Below are 22552 nucleotides of genomic sequence, written 5' to 3'. Positions count from 1 at the left end.
ATTGTTAGCTAAGCATTCGTCCTTACTTATCTTTCGCATCACAGCCTACACAGCCGGCCTCCTTCAGGCAGCCTGGAGCTTGTCATTTAATCCCAAGTGATTGGCGAAATGTTATAACTTACAAAATTTCTGTTTTCTTTCACATTCAGCCACAGTGAGCATTGGGTTCTTGGTCACATCTCTTATGATGGCTCTTCTCCCATGATTGCTCAGTTTGTCCAAGTGGCCAGCTCTAGGAAGAACCATACTTTTTAGCTTCCCCCAGATCTGTACCTCAACACAATTCCATCTCTAAGTTGTACAGGCAATCCTTTAGCCTTATGGCTTGGCCTTGCCTAAATAGGTCTAATCCATCAAACTGACCACAGGTGGACTCCAAATAAAGTTCAGAAACATCTCAATGATGATCAATGGAATAGGATGCAACAGAAATAAATTTCAAATATCATAAAAAGGGTCTGAAACCCTGTGACAATATAAAGTTTCAGTTTTCTACTTTTAATAAATTTGCAAAAAATTCTATTATGCTGTTTTTATTTTGTTATACTGGAAAATGGAGTGTTGCTTGTTGAGAGAAAGAATGAATTTAAATAACTCAATTTTATTTAATGAATAGTGTTGAATAATTCAAGAGTTGCATATTACTGCATTCTCTTGCAAATATATGAATAAAATAGCACTGCAGAATGGCGACTGGTGATATTTTGTGTGTTGATTAGACATGCAAGTAAAAATTTCTCTGCACTCTGTACATGTGGCAATAAACTTGAACTGAACTACAGATCGATTTACTACTCTAAGTCAACACAAATGCCATTTGTGCAGTACACTATTCTGTATTGATGAGTGAACGCTGATGTGAACATTCACACTGCGGTACCCCACATCCACAAGGGAAGATATTCAAGCTGATTTCATTGAAGTGTCTTTTGCTGAAAGGCAGAGGCTGTGAACGTTCCTGTAATGATGGACAAGTTGTTATACTTTCCTGTAGGGCAGCAATAGCAGCTGCTGTGGTGGGAATAATGCTTGAGCATGTAATTCCATTACAATGAGTATCTCTGGAGATTGATTCCAACTCTGAGACACATTTCACTCTAAAAATTCTCAGAAATGTTTGCCAGTAATTAGACATTCAAGACAATGTTATATTATCTACTAATAGCAGAAAAAAATGCAATAATTAAAACAATTGAACAATTAAAGATTCTAATGCAAAGTCAATTTGCAGACAGGAAAACCTTAAACAGATAAATGGCATATACTGCCTCTAAATACACTGCACAACCAAGTTTTTGCTTCTTGAACACTGTTGGATATTTCTTATAGATTTTAGGGTGCTGATCATGAATATCACATCAAAATTTACCCATCACGTACCATTTCAGAGAAATCTTCAGTTTTGTCATGATTGTTTCTTATATTTGTATCCAAACATTTTCACTCCACACTGTTCTGTGGAAGTTGACATCCTGGGCAGGTCTGAACGAGCTTGACGCTGTCTCAGCATGCTATAAAGGTGGCTTGCATATACCGATCCTGATCATTTGGTTAATATAATAATTAATAATAATTCTTTGCATTTATATACGCTTTTCTCACTACTTGAAGCACTCAGCAATTGCAGGTTAAGGGCCTTGCTCAAGGGCCCAACAGAGCAGAGTCCCTATTGGCATTTATGGGATTCGACACCAGCAACCTTCCGATTGCCAGTGCAGATCCCTAGCCTCAGAGACAGTCTGCGTGTATGTATAGTATCAGTATAGTAAAGTATAGTATCTGTAGCAATATAACAGTAAGTAAGCTTGATGCTATAGATGTTTTGGTGTTTGGGTGATATGTCTCGTCAATGTCATAACAGCTGCGATACATTCTGCTGTATCTGTGACGAATATACACTTGCGTCTCAGAGACGTTGGATGACTGCTCTTGTGAAGAAAGCATATCATCTGTATTTCAGCTGCAAAATTGGTGATCAAAACAGGTAATGGGAGCCTCACATTTGCTGTGCGACATGTGCTGTCAGTCTGAGAGCCTGGCTCAGAGGTACTCGAAAGACGATGTCGTTTTCTGTTCCAATGATATGGCGAGAATAGAAAGACCATGTGATGGAGTGTTACTTCTGTTTGACTAATGTGTCTGGTTTCTCTGCCAAAAACAAAAAGTCAATTGAATATCCTAATCTGCCTTCAGCAATGAGACCCATGCCACATGACGACAGTCTTCCAATTCCGAAACCACCAGAGGATTGGACCTTAGATGAACCAGATGAAGAAACTGCAATGCAGGGTACTGACAGTGACATTGACCTGGATTTTGAACTGTGCTCATCAGGCGATCCACATCTGATAACACAGTCTGAATTGAACGATTTGGACAGATATTTGGGTCTGTCAAAAGCAAAATCCGAGCTGCTGGGTTTGAGACTGCAGGAATGGTGTTTGCTGTCACCAAGTATGAAAATGTCTGTGTTTTGAGGCTGACATCATGATATAACCAAATTTTTTGGGCAAGTCGACAGTCTCTGTTTCGAGGCTGACATCATGATATAACCAAATTTTTTGGGCAAGTCAACAGTCTCTGTTTCTGTTGTGACATTGAAGGATTGTTCTCGGCCTTGGGTTGTGATCACAACCTGGAAGAGTGTCATCTGTTCATTGATTCATCAATCTTAAGCCTGAAAGCTGTTCTGCTACACAATGGCAACATTTATCCTTCAGTACCTGTTGGCTATGCAGCACACATGAAAGAAACGTATGAGAATAGGGAACTGTTGCTGAAGCACATCCAGTACAGCTCTGTGGAGATCTTAAAGTCTTTGTTCTGTTACTAGGACTGCAGCTCGGCTATACAAAGTACTGTTGCTTCATCTGTGAATGGGACAGCCGTGCCAAAGAGTCGCACTATTCTCGACAGAACTGGCCACTCCGTAAAAAGTTAGTTCCAGGACAGAAAAATGTGGCACATGAATCGCTTGTTGACCCGGCAAAGATATTTTTGCCTCCTCTTCACATAAAACTGGGACTCATGAAGAATTTTGTGAAAGCACTGAACAAGGAAGGCAAAGGTTTTCATTATTTAAGACAGATGTTCCCAAGAATAACTGACGCCATGATCAAAGAGGACATTTTTGTTGGCCCCCAGATCAGACATGTTATGAGTTACAACCGGTTTGAAGATCTGTTAGTTGGGCCGGAAAAAAATTGCCTGGAAAGCCTTCAAAGACATTGTTGACAATTTTCTGGGCAATTACAGAGCCTCAAACTACATTCAGCTGGTAGACAAACTTCTCAAAGCATACAAGACAATGAAGTGCAACATGTCACTCAAGATTCATTTCCTCCACTTATACTTGGACTTCTTCCCCGCAAACCTCAGTGCTGTCAGTGACAAACACGGTGAAAGGTTTCACCAGGACATTGCTACGATGGAGAAATGATACCAGGACAACTGGAATCCGTCAATGCTTGCTGACTACTGTTGGACACTGCAACATGATGCACCAGACATTTAATACAAAAGAAAATCAGGAGCAAAACATTTTTAATTCTGTTGAATTTAATAGCTTATGCGAAACATAAATATAACTAAATACATTATCAGTAAACGTATAAATGTCTAATTCTCAGAGTTCCTACGTGATGCCATAACACCAAAACTATATTTGTGCATACCCAGTAGGTACCTGTCACAATAAGCAAAAACTTTTCAGGAAGCAAGACTTTTCAAAAAAATTGTTGTGCAGTGATATCAGTTATGGATCTGTATGAAGTAAAGACTACCAATGTAGTCTACAAACAGACAGGCAAACAGCCCTTTGCAGATGAAGCACATGTCATGAAAATCACATGAAAAAATAAGGACATACAGCCATACAACCTACGTAGAGAGGAAACAATGTCTTGCATTGTGATATAGTGAGCTATAATAAATGGACAGGTCCAAATTTAATAATAATGCCCAAAAGAACTGATTTTGCCCCTGAAGAACAGGGGGATTTATCAAACACAATGCAAAAACAAATACACCATCAGATCCAGGAATAGAAACCCAGAAGAGAGGCAGACAATTTCAACTTGCAAAACTCCAGGCTGTCTGAAGTTATCTTAAATAGAGTTATGAATAAGAAACTCGTAAGTGGTTAGTGACCATCATGAGGTTGTTTGTGTATTTGGTATGGGATTGGCTATTGTGAAAGTTAGATCAGGGTGTAAGATTCTGCACAGGTCACGGTGGAAGGATGGGCAATGAAAAGGATAGGAAAACCTATATATACTTTATGAACAAAAATTATGCCAAAAGTAATTTCTTCAAAGGTATGAAAGATGAAAGAGATGGGGTGAGACAGAAAGATAAAAGTCTTTTGAGAACTGCGTAGAGGGCAGGAGGAACATCCTACATTTAGTAGGTGACATCCAGCTGTGCTAAACAAAAAATGGCAAGCCTAAAGATAATTTTGCCTATTCCCTACTCCCTTTGGCAAGTCTACGACAGAAAATTCATAAACCAAATGGACCTTTATTGGATAACATCTGCAGCACAGAATACCGAGTTTACAGTTTACACTATAGTTTTAGTTTATATAAGCTCTAATGATGAAGGACTTAGATGTCTAAAAGAACTTGATCCTTCTAGCTACTCACTTTCTCAGATCCCATAATTCAGGATAGTAGGGAACTAGAACCTCTCCCAACAACACTGGGAGTAATGCAGGTATTAATTTTGGAGAGGCACCAGTTTATCACAGAACACACTTACTGTATACACACACATTCATTCACTCAAACCAGCCATTTTAGAGTCACCAATTAACTTAACATACACATTATAGAATGTGGAAAGACAGGTAGAGTGCCCAGAGGAAAAAAAAAAAAAATGCAGACAATGAAAAAATGAACCTACTCCAGATAGGCAGTGACCAGGGGCCTCATATATAAATGATGCGTACGCACAGAAATGTTGCGTATGAATGTTTTCATGCTCAAATCGCGATGTATAAAACCTAAACTTGCCGTAAAGCCACGCACATTTCCACGGTACCTCATACCCTGGCATACGCAATTTCTCAGTTTTGTAGACTGGCGGCACCCAGCGTCAAAGCAGTGCTACTGTTCCTGTGTGTTTACCCTTTCTTTCTTAGACCCACATTCCTGACGCGGCTTTATAAATACTCTGAAATTAACTGCATATTGTTTATTAGTGTAATGCATCTGATTGTAATTAACCTGTAGCAATATAATGGTCCAGGGAATAGCCATAGTATTCCAAATACCATAACCGCTTTAGCATTGTTACGCTCACTGCATCTTCTTCTTCTTTCAGCTGCTCCCGTTAAGGGCTGCCACAGCGGATTATCTTTTTCCATATTACTCTCACTGCACCACTCGGAGTATTTATATCACTGTATCTGAGTGGGGAATCACAGCAGCAGCTGATCGGAAAGAGAATTATCGGTATACAGTTTCAAGCACACACTACCTCAGCCACCTTAAACGCGTCAAAGCCTTTCCTGTACGGACCTTGCTTTACAGAAACAGTTTCATCCCAAGAACTAGAAATGCACTCAATCAGTCCATCAAGTGCTCCTTGTAGAATTGTTTGTACTTATAAGTAAAATTATCTCACTGTAAACTTGCACTACAGTTATAATATTGCACAACCTGCGCCACTGTATAAAGCGTGTATGATGATGTTATGATTTTTAAGATGAAATGCAGCAAAATATGTTGCTTATAGTATACAGATAAAACTTTAACTTCATTTAAATAATCTGTATTGTTAATAATTAAACATGTGAGGACACGGTGCCGCAGCGCTAGCTAGTTCACGGATAGCTCCTGCCTTCCGTTGTATTATTGTTGGTGCTGATGCAACACTGGAAGGATAGACGGACAGAATAATTAAACATGTACTACGAAGATATTTCAATGTTCCTTAAAAGATTTGAAGAATCGCTGTTCTAAGCTTACAGATGGCTTAACGTCTATTACAGAGCTGATTGTGTGGCGATTGGGTATTTGGAGAAAGAAAGTAAGGACAGGAATTGGAGGTTAATACATTTGAAAGAGACAGTACTTCTGTAATAAATTATTTCATTGAAGGTCGCGCATGGCACAGCAAGCCTCTTGCGCGAGATATGAACAATCACTACGCCACTGTGTTCCCATGTTTAATAACATGCTTTCATTCCTATCATCATGAAAAAGATATCACGTGTACATCTCAGTATTTTAATTATTCAGAGAGCTGTAATATCATGAATGTAATGGATTCTGTGTCCTGTCGGAGAAAGAGAAAGAACGGAAGAACATAGTGATTCACACACATAGAGAACATAGAAGATCAAACACAAAACAAAGCATTTAACGTTCTACTTTAGTTACGATGGGATTTGAGAAACTAGTAAAATAAATGATTTTAAGATGAAGTTTATGATGTTCTACTTTAATGACAAAATAAACTACGTGATTAAAGTGGAAATTTCAAGATTAAAGTTGACATTTCGTGCTTTTTTCCCACTGTGTGCCTATTTTTTTTCTCTGTACCCTAATAAGCTTTCATATTACACTCATATGACTTTGATATGTGACAGCTTCTTTTTTATTTCGGGCACTGTGCGACTTTGTGAACTTGAGCTTTCGAGTTTCTCCGACACTATATCACTCGATCAACTTTCTTTTGTTGATTATACCACTGTTTAAACCAACAAATAGTAGGTTTTTCCTTTGCCTCCACTTGGTATTTGCTGAAATTCTTATATTTTCCCCCGTGCTTTTCCCATTGTCTTTTCACAGAAGGCTATTTATATCGATTTGCACATTCAAAGAGGCATAATTCTGGGAGCAGTTGGAGCGGGACAGAAGGCGCGTGCACGTGCGTTACTTTTCACGCTGATCGGGATATATGTAGTGGTAGAACGTGAAAGTTTGCGTACGCACAGATTCCTGCATCTGGATTTTTCTGTGCGTACGCACATTCCCGCTTTTGTGCTTACACCATGTTATAGTGTGAGTTCTACGCACGGCGTTATACATGAGGCCCCAGGTCAGGATCTGAATTGACTCATTGAGACATGAATATGACTGGCTGGCAATTTTTTTTGTTGATAAAAGGAATATGCCTTTCTTTGGAATACTTTTTTCATTTCTAGTACTGGGTATGATTTAAAGTAGTGTGTTGAGCTTAATTTTGACCAAGTACAGAAACACATGAATGAAATCTGTGTCTCCAACTCACAACATACGAACTCTGAATGTGGAAGAAGACAACTCATTGAGAGTGACTCAGGCCTCATTGGATTAATTTGAACAGTTCTGAAGATCCATCCATCCCTTTTCTAACCTACTTTTTCAGTGTAAAGGGCAGCAAGGGTTTATCCCTAGAGTATTATGGGTCAGGCAGGAGCAGCACTTTAAAATGCCATCACTGGGCATACAGTATATACTGACGTTTTTAGATATAAAATATAATTGATGAAAGGATGAAAAACAATACAAGTGGAAGATTTCAAACAATTTTACTAGAGGTCTTCATAAAATGTCATCAATTTTATTATAAGATTTTTGAGCCATACTGTGCTGAAGCTAATACCAAAGATATGTACAGTACATTATGTTCATTATTTATAAAGTTAGTAGTAGTATTAATATTATCATGTGTATGCAAGGTGAGATTAATGCCTGCACAGCCCCCTGGGTGACTTAACGCCTTAAGTTAGAGTTGATCAGACTAGCAATGCAGTGCCAGGTTGTTTTTTCATGCAGAGCGGTTTTCCTCACTCTTGATTTTGTTGTGATATTCATCACTTCATCAAGTGAGAGGAGGGTCTCCCTTGATCATTTCGGTGCATGGATACTACAACGATTGGTAAAGAGGCCCCTTGCCACCATGGGACCCTGGGCCTGTACCCAGAAGCCTCTGATGATAGATCATCCTCTGGGTGTACAGAGTAGCTGAAGGGTTTGGTACTTTAGACTTAGTTTAAGTTAAATCACCAAATGAATGAAATGTCCCAAACACAAAAAGTTGTTTTAAATACTAGGTTTATATATATAATTTCCACTAAGGCTCTGCTTCGCAATGACAATTAATACAAAAGATTGGCATTGATTTGAGGCAGGACTGCTTTTCACATGGCCAACTGCACGTTGCATTCTCAAGAGTAAGCTCAGCACACAGCTTGGTCATATTACAACCGGAGGGGCGAACTGACAACGTGGTATACAAAGAGATCCTTAACAAATAATTATTGATTCATTTTCCCTCAGTTTAAAAAGGTTTACTTTTCTTTTTAATAAAAATTTTAAAGCAGTACTTCGCCGCTGCGAAGCGCGGGTATTTTGATATATATATATATATATATATATGTAGATATGTATATATATATATATATACAGTACATATATATATATATATATATATATATATATATATATATATATATATATATATATATATATATATATATATATATATATATATATATATATACGCCTTTTTGAATGGGACAGAGCTGGTTTCGACAGCTGTCACTTAAGCTTTATTAAGTGGAGTGTATTGCAATATTTAATAAGTACTTTGCAATTCTAACTTGCACTTGACCTCTGAAACAAAGGAGAGCAGAGCAAAAACACAATGTTGCAACATGCCTTTAATGTAACCTTACACCAAAAGAGTTGAGTTAGTCAGTTAATTAACAGATCGTCAAAGTATGAAGTAATAAGAATTCCCATAATGGGAGCATAGAGACAGCAGTAAGGTGTACATCAGGTGAGTTGATTTATATTTACTATTAATTAAAATGGAGTTCTGTATTCTTGTTGATCAATGTGGTGACACAGAGCACCCCTCACAGGATGACTTGAGTCATAGTTGAGTGTTTTGCACTTATATCTTGATTGAGATAATATTCTATGATAAAGGGTAGATACTTTATAGGGATAGCCAATTTGTAGGGTTACAGCGTTCAATTGTAAGAGCAGAGAATGCAATCTCGTGGATATTCTTAGCCCATTCCGTGTATTCTATGAAATTAAAACATTTCAAATAATACATAGAAGTTCAAAGATCTGTCATTTTTTACATGATCTGTAATATGCCCACCCATAGTTTGTCTTTGATATGTTTTAAATTGCAGAGTTTAGAGGTCAGTTCAATAAATGCTAAATGCAATTTTAATAAAGGCACGAGCGAGAGAGACAAAGAGACAGGGGGACAGAAAGACAAAAGCCTTTAGAGGACTAGGTGAAGGGCAGGAGGAAGATCCACCATTTAGTAGGTGAGACCCTGTTGTGATAAGCCTAATGATAATTTTGACAATACCTGCTCACTGCAGAAGATTATAAACTCTTGATACATAACAACATAACATTTAGCATAAAGATCCTCATTTTGGATGTGGGGCGAAGTAACAAAAAAGGGGCGCAAATGTTGCCATATGTGGCGTAATTTCGCTATTCGTAGGAAAATTTTAAACTTGTAGCGGTGTATCGGCAGCAAAAAATATCTGAATAAATTTTATTAGGGTTTCAAAAAAACGTTAGGGGGGTGCGATTAAAACTGTTATGAAAACTCGGGTCGCAAATACTTAAAAGGTTGAGAAACGCTGATATAAGCTATATATAAGCTCTATGATTAAATGAAGCTTAAGAGAACGCAATCCGTCTAGCCACTCACTTTCTCAGATCTTTCAGTTTAGGGGTCAGTTTAATTAACAATTGTAAACCTTTACATGTCCCAGGCTTTTGAGTTTATAAGGAGTTCAGCGCATATACAGTAGTAGAGTGTTTCTCAGTCCATGGATTGTGACCCAAAGGTAGGACACTGAACACCCTAGATGGGTCATCAGCTTATACTAAAAAAAATAACAATAAAAAAATTCGCCAACACTTTAATGTTTTAGGGAGCTACTGACTGCAGATTTCAGTCAAAGGGACATTTTGCTCCTGCATGCTGGGAAACTGAAATGACTGACATACGTCCAGTTACGAGCAGGTGACAAAATGTTATAAACTGCATGTTTCATTAAGAAAGACAACAACCATTGCCAGCTTCCTCAAAATCCCTTTAGCATCATCTACTTCGAACTCTTCAACTTCCATATCAACCTCACATGTTAATAACCAGAAAAAAAAGATACATTAAAGAATATACAACCCAGATTTTCTGAAGTATAGATTTAGTTTTAGCATGAAGAGTGGTGAGCAATGACCATTGTGTGTTATCTGCGGCGTGGTGCTACCAAGTGAAAGCATGAAGCCTTCCAAACTATACAGACATTTGGAAGCAGAGCATGCGACCTACAGAAGTAAATCAACTTTTGCAAATGAAAAATAGGAAATCTTGAGGCTTGATCAAAAATATTTTAGCGTGTTTGTACAACAAGCCGGCGGGCACTCTGGGCATCGTCTTGGTGCACATGGAATTGCCAAATATAAAAAAAGGCACACGATTGCAGAGCAGGTCATTTTGCCTTATGCACTAGATGTGTGCACAGAAATCCTAGATGAATCTGCTGCCAGCGTTACTAAACCAAATTCCTCTCTGCACTCTCTTCAGTTACTGTACACCTAACTGCGACAAACCTGTGAAAATCAGACCGGCCCAAGTTACCCATTAAACAGGTAAATGGGCACTAAATTTGATTCAATATTAAATATTTTTAGATGAGAACCATGTATATTTCTATTAAATACACTGTATTTAAATGTTAAATATGTATTTATTTTTAACCCTAACCCTAATTTGCTAATTTGTGTCATTCAGTGGAAAATGGTGCCCAGTTTACATTACAATTACTGCTATTAAAGGGTGATCACTGAACAAAAATTAATAAAACTGGGTTTCAAAGCCAAAAAGGTTGAGAACCATTGCAATAGTAATCAAGATGTATTCTGGATGAGTTTCATTTAATAATTTCAGAATATTCCTCAATATCAGTTTAACACAAGTTTAATAATGGCAGATACAGGGAGTCATGCATCAATGCTAGAAGATCACCTTCCAGGCTCACCTAAAAGTAAGTGGTACCACCCCAAGATGAGAGGGGGGCGGCCTGTCATTAACAGTCTTGTCTCTTTTTTGCCTCACGACCTAGAAAAAAAACACCCCTTGGGGGCAACAAGGCCCCACCCCTACTGGTCCACCGGTATAAAAAGAAGACACTCCAGGAAGGTGGCGTCTCATTTCAGCCCTGACCACGATAATGTGTAGATCAAAAGAAAAAAAAACAATGTGCACATGAAACGAGCAATAACTAATGGGAATTATCCCTAACAGGGAACAAATGCAAGTGCATATTTTTTTATTATTTTTGCCTTTTGTTGGAATTAAATGTGAATTTGCCCAGTTGGCATCCCAAACATTTGTCTTTTGCCCTGCCACATCATTCACCCCACTACAAGACTCATATAAAACGTTTGTTTTTGTGCTGTGTGACTGAAGGGCATAAACACAATACCGCAGAGTGTAGCTGCTGAATTTGTCTGATATTCTGTATCTCAGTAGACATCTAAATTATTACTCAAAATGCAAATGTCATAATGATAAATATTAGGTCTTGCAGTACACTCCACTAAAAAACAAAGTGACACGTTTAATTGTGAGGGGAAACAGAGTGGCATGCTCAGCAAACTGTGCTTCTCATCAGCCACCTAAATCAGTCATATGCATGAGTTGTAGAGGACTTGATGTGGCTGACATCTTCACCCCGTCTCATGGTTACAAGATCCACTGATATGAAAATGGCTTTATTTCAACAAAATTAAGTATCAGCTTTGGTGTTGAAGTAAAGAATTTTGACTACAAAATATGAATGCAAATGTTCTGATTTAAAAAAAAAGTGACAGCAAAATTAGAAATAAACAACTTCATTAGGCCTACAGTCTTCCATTATGTATGTGCCAGTTTCATTATACAGTTAAATTCTTAACTGACTTTGTTCCATCTTCATTATTATGGGAAGTACTGACAATGGGAACCAGTGTTTATTGTAAAGGGTTAATATTGATGACTTGAAAAAAACAATTTTCAGATGCAGCTTTGCATATATGCTCCATATTTATCACTTTTCAGAAGCGCTGTCACGGGCCAGTCAACCAGGATGAGTGATGCTATGGTTGATAGAGATAAGCCTTTAAAAAGTTTCTAGTTATTTCTCATTGCCAGCAACTTTTCTTTACTGAAGTGCCTCCTTCTTGTAGGATGTTTAAGTCTGGATGAGTGCACACCAAAATGATTTCTTTGCAGTGCTGCACGGGATAATTGCTGGAAATAAGATGGAAAACATTGTAGCATGTGTGTATGTGTATAATTATGCTGCACCTGGATTGCTATCCAGTTTTATATATACTGTATACGGTATATATATTATAGCTGTACTGAATTTCAAGGTTTTGGCATCTGACAAGTTGAAATCATTTCTAAACGTGGATCTCAAGTAGAAGGAGTTGTATTTGAAACTGTCCACTCCAGTTTGTTCAGTAAATTCTAAACAAAGTCCAGATTATCACTGACCCCGACAGCTGACTCTTTTATGTGTGAATCAATGTGTAGTAAGCAGTCTTCAACATTTAGCCTCAGAAATCTGCATGGCTCGAAATTGAAAAGATTTTTAGGTCTGACTTACTGTTATATATACCTTTTAATATAGATTAATTCATCAAAGTTTTAATATTCACCATATGGTTTTTCCTTTACATGCTGGACAGCTTTGGCAATATCTGCCTCATTCCTTCCTTAAAGCTATGCCAAAAATAATTATGTAGTCATGTTATAAAGCATAATACACAGTGGACTCCAGTGGGATAAATTTATATTGTAAGAATTGCACGTATTTAAATAAAAAGCAGGAATTCATCTGACATGAAATCCCAGAAGATAAATAAGATATCTCTGAAACTCTTGGGATGTACAATGTAAGTGCAAAACAGATGGGATGTGCTCATTTTTACTTAGTGCCTGTTGGCAGGAGGCACACTGCCAGTAGACTAGCTAAACCGAGGCCGGTAAATGTTTTAACATCTAACATAAAATATATTAATACATGAATGTTTCGAGAATCCACTCAGAAAAATTACATTTCAATTGTGTCAGCACAGCTTCTTCATGGATAAGTGGCAGTTCTTGCGTTTCACTGTTAGAGAAAGATTGAACTTAAGTGTTTATCATGTATTGTTATATCAGCAGATACTTATTGTTTCTTTTGAGCAACTTGTTAATTTTTAATAAAAAGTGATGTTCTTTTTATTAATACAAATGACCTTTATCACTTCTTGACTTAGGTTAAAATTTTAACATGTTAAAAAAAAATAAAAGATACCAAATAACATGAGAGGTGAACTTTTCTTAGAACAACAGCCTCATTCTTTTCTTTGATTTGTTGCCTTGGCAACTAGAGTTAGAAAACAGAGTCTTCTTTTCACAAAAGCTTCTTAAAAGTAACAGAAGATGCACAAAGTGCATCTGAGGTTAAAGTTCTCCTCCTTCTTACTGTCTTTGTATATTAACTGAAGCAAAGTCCTATTTTCTTTTAACCTGTTTTCACTTTCTTTTTAGGTTCACACAATGCTAGAGTTACCAAAATGTAAGTAAAAAAAAACAAAAAACAAAAAATGCAGGAAATCTTCTGTTCTTTAGAAAGTAACAGGTCTTTTGTTATTAAGTTTTGTTATTTAGTGTTTTTATTTCTTAAGAACCTAGGCAGAAATCATGTCCTAAAGAAACCTCTATTATATGATTATTGTTACTTTTTTAAATGTGCATACTATTTTGCACAAGGAAGCAATAGTTTGTTTCCAGTATTTCACTGAAACATGAAATATAATAATATGTGAAAACAGCGTTTGTATTAAATCAGGTGCAGCTACTGCATGTTTAGATAGATAGTGCCCATGAAATTATCGACTCCCTTCCCTTACCTGACTGGAAGGTCCAGATGGCAAATGGACAAGAAGAGTGGCAGGGTGTTCCCTGACTTAGCCACAAGGGTGACAGAAGATGCCAGTGCAGACATGGCATCTTCAGTTGGACCAAGAAACAATACTCAGCCGAGAGGCCAGTGTGATGGAAGGAAAGGGGGAGATGGCTTGGCTGGGCTGCATGTTTCCCCAATACACTAAGTTGCAGCATCCCAGTGCAACATTACTTCTAAGGACACCCGCAAGGCATGCTGGGAGCTGTAGTCCCATAGGGCAGCCTTGCAGGGTTCAGTGGGTGCTGACAAGGTTGGCTACAGGAATACATAATCCCTGCTTTGTGGGCTTTTTGTTTGACCTAGAAGTGCTTCCACAGGCTATGTCCTAGCACCAGAAGTATTCCCAGGTCTAAGAGAAAAGAAGCCACTCAATGTCATCCAGGGGAGATGGTGTTGGGTGGGTGACAAACAAAGCTCAGCTGGGATGAGCGGAGGAAAAGAAGAGGGGATTGTGATTGTGTTTATAAAGAAGCCTTTGTAATGGTAATTATTAGTAACTAGCAAAATACCCGCGCTTCGCAGCGGAGAAGTAGAGTGTTAAAGAGGTTATGAAAAAGAAAAGGAAACATTTTAAAAATAACGTAACATGATTGTCAATGTAATTGTGTTGTCATTGTTATGAGTGTTGCTGTCTTTTATATATATAATATACACACACACACACACACATAAACATATTTATACATATACATATATACATATATATACATATCTACATATACACATATCTACATATACACATACATACATATACATATATATATTGTGATAAGCTGCCCGGACACAGACAGACGGACACCATATTCAAGTCCACCACACGTTTATTGTACATTATAAATACAATGTCCAAGTGCACAAACCCAGTGCCAAAGCACCAATCTCCCCAAAATCCAGGCTCTCACTCAGTCTCTGCCTGCTCGTCAGGCCGCCTCCTCTCTCCTGCCTCGCAACCTTGTCCACTCCTCACCCGACTCCAGTCCTTCTCTGCAGGGAGGCGGCCCCTTTTATAAGTGCCCGGATGGGCTCCAGGTGATCCCCGACACTCCCTAGACACTCCCTTGTGTGGCGGAAGTGCCGGCTGTGTTCCCGGAAGCCCTCCGGGTGTTCCCAAACTTCTTCCCCCCAGTACTTCCTGGTGTGGCGGAAGTGTTGGGGTTCCGGGTCCTTCAGGCATGGGGCGCCCCCTGGCGGAGACCACGGGCCCCTACAGGGTTGGGCTTCCAAGCCCTGCACCCGTGGCCCTCAAAGGAACCAGGGCGGCCGCCCCCTCGTGGTCCGGAGGAGGAATGAGCCCTCCTCCTGTCCTCCTGGGCGTCCCGGCTGGGCACCACCCCCAGCCGTGTGCCACAATATATACACATATCAACATATATATACACATACATATACACACATACATACACACACACATATACATATATACATATACACATACACACATATACATATATATACACACATACATACATACATACATATACACACACACATATATATATATATATATATATATTTACATATCTACATATATATATACATATCTACATATATATATACATATATATACATATCTACATATATCTAGACATACATATATACATACATACATTGACATATATATATTATATATATATATATATATACATATCTACATATATATATATATATATATATATATATATATATATATATATCAAAATACCCGCGCTTTTTAAACTGAGGGAAAATGAATCAATAATTATTTGTTAAGGATCTCTCTGTATACCACGTTGTCAGTTCGCCCCTCCGGTTGTAATATGACCAAGCTGTGTGCTGACCTTACTCTTGAGCATGCAACGTACAGTTGGCCATGTGAAAAGCAGTCCTGCCTCAAATCAATGCCAACCTTTTGTAGGGTCTGTCCCTGAGACTTATTAATTGTCATTGCGAAGCAGAGCCTTACTGGAAATTGGAGGCGTTTGAATTGAAATGGGAGATCAGAGGGTATAACGGGGATGCGAGGAATAAAAACTCTCTCCCCTGAGCCACCGCCAGTAAAAATAGTTGCCTCAATGAGGTTCTTTTGCAAACACATGACCTGATGTCTCGTGCCGTCACAAAGTTTCAGTGGCTGTACGCAAATCCACAATTGGTTTCATATTGTTTTCGTACCTTATCAATTGTGTAATGTGTTGTTTGAACAGGTTTGATTCATCAAAGTGATCACTCCTGCTGCGTTCAGTCACTTCACGTGAGCCGCTCTCTTGTGTGATATTGTGATGTCCACGGGTTTATTTAATGTTAGCTAAGACCTGGCAGTTAAAAGTTTCTCGCTACAGCAATTTTAACTCTGTTACATAGTGATCCAAACTGTCGTTTATACCTCGTGTCTTCTCTTTAAACTTGTATCTCGCGAATATGGCATTGCAAACGGCAGCGGGTGCGTTTGTATAAAGTTCATTTAAACTTACGGTTTACACCGTGCCCGGCAGTTAAAAGTTTCTCGCTACAACAATTTTAACTCTGTTACAAAGTGACCCAAACTGTCGTTTATACCTCGTGTCTTCTCATTAAACTTGTATCTCGCGAATATGGCATTGCAAACGGCAGCGGGCCAGTTCATGTGCTTACGTGGGAGGCGTGATGACACGATATATTTTGATATATATCCAAATACCTGCGCTTCGCAGCGGCGAAGTACTGCTTTAAAATTTTTATTAAGAAGAAAAGTAAACCTTTTTAAACTGAGGGAAAATGAATCAATAATTATTTGTTAAGGATCTCTTTGTATACCACGTTGTCAGTTCGCCCTTCCAGTTGTAATATGACCAAGCTGTGTGCTGAGCTTACTCTTGAGCATGAAATCTAACGTGGTTTGTGCCCTTCAGAATGAAAACAGTTTGCATTTACCTTTTTAGTAAAAGGCGAGCTTTTAAGCCTGAGAAATCACTCCGTAAATGCACACATTTAATTGCACATGTGTTAATATGTATGCTTACACAGTATTAAAAGACACTCATCAATTAACGTCATTTACCTTTGTTCCCGCGTTTAATAAAAGGCGAGCTTTTAAGCCTGAGAAATCACCCCGTAAATGCACACGTTTAATTGCACATGTGTTAATATGTATGCTTACACAGTATTAAAAGACACTCAACAATTAACGTCATTTACCTTCGTTCCCGCGTTTGACTCGTGCTGTAAATCTCTTCCTTGTTTTCAGTTCATGTGATTAAGTAGGAGGCGTGATGATGCGATACGTGACTCCGCCTCCTCCATTAGAGTATATGGACAAAAAACAGGTTCCAGTTATGACCATTACGCGTAGAATTTCGAAATGAAACCTGCCTAACTTTTGTAAGTAAACTGTAAGGAATGAGCCTGCCAAATTTCAGCCTTCTACCTACACGGGAAGTTGGAGAATTAGTGATGAGTGAGTGAGTGAGTGAGTGAGTGAGTGAGTGAGTGAGTGAGTGAGTGAGTGAGTGAGTGAGTGAGTGAGTGAGTGAGTGAGTGAGTGAGTCAGTCAGTCAGTCAGTCAGTCAGTCAGTGAGGGCTTTGCCTTTTATTAGTATAGATAAACCTTGTATTTGCACTCAGGATTTGTGTCTGAGGGTTGTGTCTGGGGTTTGGGGTGCTGTAACACCCCCTAGCCATCACGATAGATAGATAGATAGATAGATAGATAGATAGATAGATAGATAGATAGATAGATAGATAGATAGATAGATAGATAGATAGATAGATAGATAGATAGAACTTTATTTGTCCACATGGGAAATCTGTTTTTCAACAGAAGCTAAATAAATAAATATTATAACAAACAACAACACCCCATTCAAATACACACCAGAATGACTAAAAGGAAAGGAAACTAAAAAGAAAGAAAAACTTCTGACTTGGCTAAAGATAAAAAAAGCAGTCACAGTCACAGTGAGGAATTATAAAGAGTCTAAAGTCTGATTAAATGTATGACTGTTGTAAACAATAAACTTAATTTTACATAGAGCTTATCACAGCACCCATTTCACAAACCAAAGAGGATTTTTATTCATTTCTGGAACACAGACCAGTTAAAAGATTTGCTTCACAGTGGCATTGTGCTCTAGTGATTGTGGGGCTTGTAATATCATAGAAATGCTTGGCTTTACACACTGACCCCTTACTTTAGGTTCTTTGCTGTGCAGGAGCATAGACTCCAAACTGCAGTAATATATAGTGCTATCACCTGGACAGGATTGTTATCCATAGTGTGCCCATTTGGCAGTTATGGCCATGATACATCCTTACCTACAGTATAGTACTGTTTCAGCCAAGACCATACTACAGATTGTCTTGTACACCTATGTGGCTGGGTTTCATCTTACCAGTTATGAGGATTGTCAGCCATAGGATGCCCAGTAGGTAGCTGAAGCTTCAGCCTCAAATGTATACCCTTGTTCATATAGTCTCACCAAAGATTAGACTATGTACAGACTTATTGAGGATGTCTTATATCACCTCTGCTAACCTGGAATTAGTAATGATTTCTTAATTCACAGATGAAAAACCACAGGCAGAACAGCACTGAAGACAAGCTGATCTTCAGTTCATTATAACTAAAGTGTAATACCGTAAACAGAAGCACAGGCAGAGGTACTACATAAGGTATACAGCCTGGACGTTTGTAGCTAAATAGTTTTAAGATGATCTTCATTCTCTGTCCAGGGGGCTCATTTCTTAGTTACATAACCTCTCCAGAGGCAGATTCACAGCAGATTATACCAATGTTAGATGTAAAGGGAGGCCCCTTCTCCAGGTTATTGTCTGATTTATATCTTCTACCTATTAGCCATGCCCACCATGAGAGTGCTGCCTCCTGCCTCCTTTTCATTCTTATTCTAAAGAGAAATACCCAGTAATTAAGTAATATACAAATTCATCATTTGAATGCTTGAACCTTTTGTCAAACAGACCCAATCAATTGTTAAACCTTAACTAAATCTAACAAGAATGCTAAAACAAACTTCCATTGTTAAACCCTAACCAAGTAAAGTATTTCTGGTTCAGCATTTCAATTTAAACAGCAAAGTCTCTGTAATCCCTACCTGTGATGCCTCTCCATAATCAGTTTCAAATTCTGAAAAATTCTGAGTTTTGAAATTTTCATCCACATATCCCCATGGGGGCTGGGTGGTTTTTTGGCCTTGGAACTCCTTCAGATTTTGTTTTTTTCTCCAGCTTTTCTGTCCTTCTGGCCATCTGACCTTATCATTGTTCTCATCCTTAGAAACCTAGAATACAGTATTATATATTTTTCTTCTAATTATATACAGGTCAAATCCCGTTATAGCGAATACCGAAATAAAGAAATTTTCATAATAACGAATACTTCTTGTGTGCCTGGACAAATGTTCATAGAATATCATGTTAAACGAATCTTGTTTTAACAAAATGTAAATCTCAGTGTAACAAACGTTTTTTCGACCAAAAATGTCCACTGAAGATAATACTGCAATGCAAAAAATACTTAATGCTGCGCCCACACTTTCCACGTCAAGTCTCGGGAACCCTGCAACAGGTTATCTCAAAAACAGAGGCAGTCTGTTGTGAAATTTTCAGTCTCAGGCAAGGCTTGGTGAGAGTGTGAACGCGACATCATACAGATAGCCAAATTCTGAATCAGTGATCCACCAGGAATCCGCATGAGTAGTTGTGTCATGTGCAGATACTGTTCTGTTCAAGTTTCATAGCACTTCTCAAAGTTTTCTTAGAGATAAAAAAGAGTGAGAAAGGGCATTGGTTTACACTGAAAGAAAAATTAACAATACTGGAAAAAGTTGATTCCTGAATGAAGCAAACTGATGTGGGTAAGGCATTTTGGAATTGCGCCTTCGTCTTCATCTAACGACTCATTTTCATTCTGTACTTTCATACTTGTATTTCTATTAAAAAAAGTTACATCTAATATTCCATTTTCATTCTGTGTTTTTATACCTGTATTTCTATAAAAAAAAGTTACATCTAATGTCTTGTTTTTATTCTGTATTCATTCCTGTATTTCTGTTTTAAAAAGTTACATTTAATGTCTTGTTTTCATTCTGTATTTTCATACCTGCATTTATATAAAAAAAAGGTTACATCTAATTTCTCACATTCAAGTATAATATTTTTTGCAGTTTAAGAAGCTCTGTGTTTTTAATAAGCTTGGGTCACAGAGTTGTACATGAGACAGGAAGATGAGTCCAGGTTTTCAAAGAAAATACAGATACTTTATTACTGTATAGAGAAGGCAGGTACAGTCTCAAGACTTCATTTCAAATAGGAGCTGTTAGTAGCTGTGTCACAGGTGATCATCCTGCTTTAGCTCCCATCTTCAGATTAGAAGAACACCAGCGGCTCTGAATCACTGTTGTAGCAGACACAGTTTGGAGAAGATAGATCAGGAGAGTGTGAGGAAGACCAGATCAAAGCCCAGTGTTAAATGTTAAACACTGTGTAACAAGTGTAGCAAAGTGTAAAATCCATCCATCCATCCATTTCCCAACCCGCTGAATCCGAACACAGGGTCACGGGGGTCTGCTGGAGCCAATCCCAGCCAACACAGGGCACAAGGCAGGGAACCAATCCCGGGCAGGGCGCCAACCCACCGCAGGACACACACACACAAACACCAAGCACACACTAGGGCCAATTTAGAATTGCCAGTCGACCTAACCTGCATGTCTTTGGACTGTGGGAGGAAACCGGAGTGCCCGGAGGAAACCCACGCAGACACGGGGAGAACATGCAAACTCCACGCAGGGAGGACCCGGGAAGCGAACCTGGGTCTCCTTACTGCGAGGCAGCAGCGCTACCACTGCGCCACCATGCCGCCCAAAAAAGTGTAAAATGTTATTTATAATTTTATTTTATTTTTTTGTTATGAACTTCCCCAAAAGAGTTTATCCCTGTAAATAGTTAATAGTATACAGTACCAACAATATAATCTGTTGTAGTACGGGCGTTAATTAGCGTCACACCTCACAAAGTGCATGCACCACATTTTTGGCTCTAACGCCAGAAACGCGGTGGACGCTGTAGGGGTAGGTTGTGGTTTCAGTTTCTTTCCCGATTTTTTTTTATTTCATTTACTTTGTGTTAATAATTTATAATCGATTTCATTTATTATTTAATAGGCAGAGGGGAGAAGACGTTAATGTGACGCTCTGTCTATTTCTTTACTTTTGTTTTGTAAAGGTATGCTATATATATATTTTCTTTTATTTTCATTTGTTAAGAATATATAATTATAAAATTAGGATTTTTTTTTTGTATAAAGTCTATGTGTATTGTAAGTAGTTCTCTTTGGAAAATTGGATTCATTTTTTTGTAAATAGTTTTATATGTAATGTGTTCATATAAATAAAAAAGCGAGAAGCACTGTGGACGCTGTAGGGGCAGAGGGGAGAAGACGTTAATGTGACGCTCTGTCTATTTCTTTACTTTTGTTTTGAAAAGATTTTCTGGAAGAGGAAAATAAAAGCTCGTGTTTTAAACCAACGTGCTTATGTGACAATCATTTACACAACGCAGGGAAAGGCGGATTGCAGTCGGTTACACAAGCACGGTACACGGTAACCATGATCCTGCAGAGGACAACCAATTGCTTTGACACAACATTTTTTGATTCAAACATCTATTTTTAAACTAGATTTTACAGTATTCCCTGTGGTATCAGAGGACCAGCAAGCTTAAAATAGGATTATGTGGGTTTAGAAAATAAACCTAACGTAGCAGAAATGGGAATAAGACATGAGAATAAGACAAGACCCCCCACATATTTTAGGTGACACATTGTTAAACGTAGAATATATTTTCTGGGAAGTATTGTTTAGTAATACATTTTAAATAACATGACTTTTGTTGGAGTAGCTGGAGCATTGGAATAAAATACCAATAACACGTCAAAATGTTTGACTCATTGTATGACCCTGTACAATCCCCTTACCTCTCCCGTACTCCATTTTCAAAAAACATATATAATCAATTGTAAATTATCCCAATCTTGTAACTTGTCTAAGGTCAATTCATTTCCAGATATAATAGAAATCTACATTTTCACCTATTCTTTGCAAATTTGAAATTTTCATTTAAAGATAATTGGCACCAAGCTTTAGGCCCACTTTTACAAGCAGCTTGGTTAAATTCCCAGCACAGTCACCATCTGCATGCAGTTTGAATATTTGCATACATATCCTTTCAAATTCCTTAAAAGTGAAGATTAGGTTAATCTTGGTCCAGTTGGATTAAGTACAGATGCCCTTTCATGTGCTGTAGTCCAGGTCATTCATATTCCTGTCTCATGGCTGGTGTTGCTATGAAAGGATTTTGCACCCTTCAACTCTAACAAATGAATAAGGATGAAAAATGAAAGAATGGAATATAAGAAATTCAGTCAAGAAAGAATATAAAAAATGAGTGTGCACAACTTCTCGACTCCCCCAGCAGATTTCTACACTTTTAATTGAGATAATTTAGATGCTGCTGTTATTAGGCAGTGAATTCTATCCAGTAGCTCTCTTTTCCACTCACTGGACATCAATTTGGTTGCTTCTAAAATCATATTAAATGTATGTCCTT

This window comes from Erpetoichthys calabaricus, chromosome 4 (genome assembly GCF_900747795.2).
Source record: "Erpetoichthys calabaricus chromosome 4, fErpCal1.3, whole genome shotgun sequence".
In the NCBI taxonomy this organism is placed as follows: Eukaryota; Metazoa; Chordata; class Cladistia; order Polypteriformes; family Polypteridae; genus Erpetoichthys; species Erpetoichthys calabaricus.
This window is presented reverse-complemented; position numbering follows the sequence as displayed.